This window comes from Callithrix jacchus, chromosome 12 (assembly GCF_049354715.1).
Source record: "Callithrix jacchus isolate 240 chromosome 12, calJac240_pri, whole genome shotgun sequence".
Lineage (NCBI taxonomy): Eukaryota > Metazoa > Chordata > Mammalia > Primates > Cebidae > Callithrix > Callithrix jacchus.
The window spans coordinates 29,746,604-29,750,804 of record NC_133513.1 but is presented as its reverse complement, the minus strand read 5'-3'; the positions used below and the strand labels follow the sequence as shown (position 1 = coordinate 29,750,804).

Here is a 4,201-nt window from a genome sequence, read left to right as displayed (position 1 = left end):
GGTTGGGAATTCAAGATCAGACTGGCCAACATGGTGAAACCTCATCTCTATTTAAAAATACAAAAATTAGCTGGGTGGCTCGTGCCTGTAATCCCAGCTACTTGGGAGGCTGAGGTAGGAGAATTGCTTGAACTGGGACCTGGGAGGAAGAGGTTACATTGAGCCTAGATTGCTCCACTGCTCTCCAGCCTGGGCTATAGAGCGAGACTCCATCTCAAAAAAAAAAAAAAAAACAAAAAAAAACTGGCAAGGGTAACTAGACCCCAGTCCATAACAGACTGCTTCCATTATGAGAAAGCTCAAGTTATATTCAAGATAGTTGCCGAGGCAACATAAAATTATACGAACTCACTACAGTCTGATCTAGAAGGCTGAAATCTTTTCACTCTGCGATTCTGGCATTGGCAACCACACTTTCCTGGCCACAGGCAGGGTCCCCATCCTTCCTCTCTGCTTGACTGTGTCGGGAATGGCCCCGTTGTACTCACTGAACTGCAAGGAAGTGTTCCTTGATGCTTGTCCCTCAGAGGCTGTGAGTCCCTCCAGGGCAGAAAACATTTACTTCATTTCCATCTTCCTAGTGCCCTCAGCAAGAGCTTTTGATTGCACGAAGCTGAAGCTGTCTTTGCCTGTGTCCTTATTCTTTTATAAAATGAGGGACAGCAATATTATCTTTCCCCTGGTTTGTCTTGCTTCCTTTACTGGGCCAGAGAGACAAACCTCCCTCCACCACTGGGAACCCAAGCTGTGAGCTGGCAGGGACAGCTCCTCCCACACAGAGGGTGGGGGTGGGAGCCACCACTCATTCCTTTAAAAAATGACTGGACCTGCCGGCACAGTGGCTCACATCTGTAATCATAGCACTTTGGGAGGCTGAGGCGGGCAGATCACCTGAGCTCAGGAGTTCTAGACCAGCCTGGCCAACATAGTGAAACCCCATCTCTACTAAAAATACAAAAATTAGCCAGGGGTGGTGGCGCATGCCTGTAATCTCAGCTACCTGGGAGGCTGAGGCAGGATAATCGATGGAACCCAGGAGGCAGGGGTTGCAGTGAGCTGAGATCGTGCCATTGCACTCCAGCCTGGGCGACAAGAGTGAGACTCCATCTAAAAAACAAACAAACAAAAGACTGGACATGAACAAAGTGGTGATGGAAAAGATATAAATCTCCCAAACTTGGTGCAATTGGGGCAAACTTGAGAAGCACAGTGGATGCTGAAATCAGTGATTGTGGCTTCAGCAGGACATACCCGGGGGAGCGTTGGTTGCCCTGTAGAGCATTCAACTGGGAAGGAAAAGAACAAAATGGAAGTCGACATATGGAAGGCCAGGAATAGATCATTAACTAAAGTATGAGGAGTGATGAGGCATTTGGTGATCTTCTTGGCTCCACAGCTTGTGCCACTTCCTAGCGCACTAGGCTGTGCTGTTTCACCTGTGTGCTGCGGATGCCCAAAGAACACTTCCCAGGCACACACCGTGCACTGCCGTTTCATTCTCACAGCCACACGGAGGGGTCATTACAGCTATCACCTGCTTTACAGAAGCACAGAGAAGTAAAAGAACGTGACCAAGGTACTAGACTGGATTCCAGCACAGCCGAGCTCCAGAGTCTGTGCTCTTCACCAGCACAGCACACCGCCTCTGTCTTGACGCATTTGCAAAACACCTCGTGCGTGAGAGCAGATGACTGCCTGAACCTGTGTGCTTTAGGAAGGAAACCAAATCTGCTCATATTTTTAGATGAATTCTTCCTGACACAAAGCAAGAATAGGTGCATCCTGGTGGAAGAACCTCACCTCCTTCCCACTTTGACAGCAGCGTACCCAGCGTAGTTGTGCACTAGATATGGCTGATTCTAAGTGCTTGGATAGATGGGGAATTCATCCCTTTGTTAAAATACAGATCATCATGACTGTAATCCTAGCACTTTGAGAGGCCGAGGTGGGAGACTTGTCTGAGATCAGGAGTTCGAGACCAGCCTGGGCAACAAGGTGAAATCCTGTCTCTACTAAAATATAAAAAATTAGCCGGGCGTGGTGGCACGTGCCTGTAATCCCAGCTATCGGGAAGGCTGATGCACAAGAATCACTTGAACCTGAGAGGTGGACGCTGCAGTGAGCTGAGATCGTGCCACTGTACTCCAGCCTGGGCAACAGGACTCTGTCTCAAAAAAATAAAAATTAAATTAAAAAACACAGATCATAAGACTGATGGCATGAACTCTATGTGGCATTAAGATGCCAAATTATAAACCAGACTTAAGGCCATGCCAGGAAGGGTTAAATCACACACTCCTAGGCTTTATGCAAACGTACCCCTTAAGTCCAGGGGACCTGAGATGCTGCAGAAAGAGATTGACAAACCTAGTTTCTTAGAATCATTTAAAAGGAACTTATAAATTGTCTGTGCCTTGGGCAGCATTGAGACAAGATGGTGGATCCCCGCACCATTACCCTGCAAACGCAGGGCTTAGCAACTGTAGGGTAGGGGCGGTTTGGGAGGGATGTGCAGGGCGGTTAAAGGAGGACAACATGAAGGTCATTTGACCCAAGGGCAGGATTTACAGCAAGTACCTGCTCTTACACGGGGAACGAAGGATAAACCTGAAGTCTCAGAGGCCTTCCTGAAACAGGTTGATCAAAAACTAACATGGCAGGCCGGGCCCAGTGGCTCACGCCTGTAACCCCAGCACTTTGAGAGGCTGTCAGGCAGATTACCTGAGGTCAGGAGTTCGAGACCAGCCTGGCTAACATGGTGAAACCCTGTCTCTATTAAAATTACAAAAAATTGGCCCTCTGCTCCTCCTGTTTGACAGACAGCCGCATCTTGTCTCCCGTCGCCAGCCACATCCCTGAGACACCGTGGGGAAGGGGAAGGTCGGAGTCAACAGATTTGGTCGTATTGGGTGCCTGGTCACCAGGGCCACTTTTAACTCTGGTCAAGTGGATATCGTCACCATCAATGATCCCTTCATTGACCTCAACTACATGGTCTACATGTTCCAGTATGATTCCACCCATGGCAAATTCCATGGCACCGTCAAGGCTGAGAACGGAAAGCTTGTCATCAATGGAAATCCCATCACCATCTTCCAGGAGTGAGATCCCTCCAAAATCAAGTGGGGCGATGCTGGCGCTGAGTATGTGGTGAAGTCCACTGGCGTCTTCACCACCACGGAGAAGGCTGGGAATCACTTGCAGGGGGGAGCCAAAAGGGTCATCATATCTGCCCCCTCTGCTGATGCCCCCATGTTCGTGATGGGCGTGAAACATGAGAAGTATGACAACAGCCTCAAGATCATCCTCAATGCCTCCTGCACCCCCAACTGCTTAGCGCCCCTGGCCAAGGTCATCCATGACAACTTTGGTATCGTGGAAGGACTCATGACCACCGTCCACGCCATCACTGCCACCCAGAAGACCGTGGCCCCTCCGGGAAACTGTGGCGTGATGTCCGTGGGGCTCTCCAGAATATCATCCGTGCCTCTACTGGCACTGCCAAGGCCGTGGGCAAGGTCATCCCTGAGCTGAACGGGAAGCTCACTGGCATGGCCTTCCGTGTCCCCACTGCCAACCTGTCAGTGGTGGACCTGACCTGCCGCCTGGAAAAACCTGCCAAATATGATGAAATCAAGAAGGTGGTGAAGCAGGCGTCAGAGGGCCCCCTCAAGGGCATCCTGGGCTACACTGAGCACCAGGTGGTGTCCTCTGACTTCAACAGTGATACCCATTCTTCCACCTTCGATGCTGGGGCTGGCATTGCCCTCAACGACCACTTCGTCAAACTCATTTCCTGGTATGACAATGAATTTGGCTACAGCAACAGAGTGGTGGACCTCATGTCCCACATGGCCTCCAAGGAGTAAGACCCCTGGACCACCAGCCCCAGCAAGAGCACGAGAGGAAGAGAGGCCCTCACTGCTGGGGAGTCCCTGCCACACTGAGTCCCTCATCACACAAAATTGCCCCTCCTCACAGTTTCCATGCAGACCCCTTGAAGAGGGAGGGGCCTAGGGAGCCCCACCTTGTTGTGTACCATAAATAAAGTCCCCTGTGCTCAGCCAAAAAAACCAAAAAATTAGCTGGGCGTGGTGGCAGGTGCCTGTAATTCCAGCTACTTGGGAAGCTGAGGCAGGAGAATCTCTTGAACCTGGGAGGCGGAGGTTGCAGTGAGCCAAGACTGCATCACTGCACTCCA

At 50.6% G+C, this 4,201-nt stretch overlaps 1 pseudogene; it reads left to right on the top strand.

Annotated features, from left to right (window-relative positions):
• Positions 1–2,979: 2,979 nt before the first annotated feature.
• Positions 2,980–3,910, top strand: LOC100894477 (glyceraldehyde-3-phosphate dehydrogenase pseudogene; annotated as a pseudogene).
• Positions 3,911–4,201: the final 291 nt, after the last annotated feature.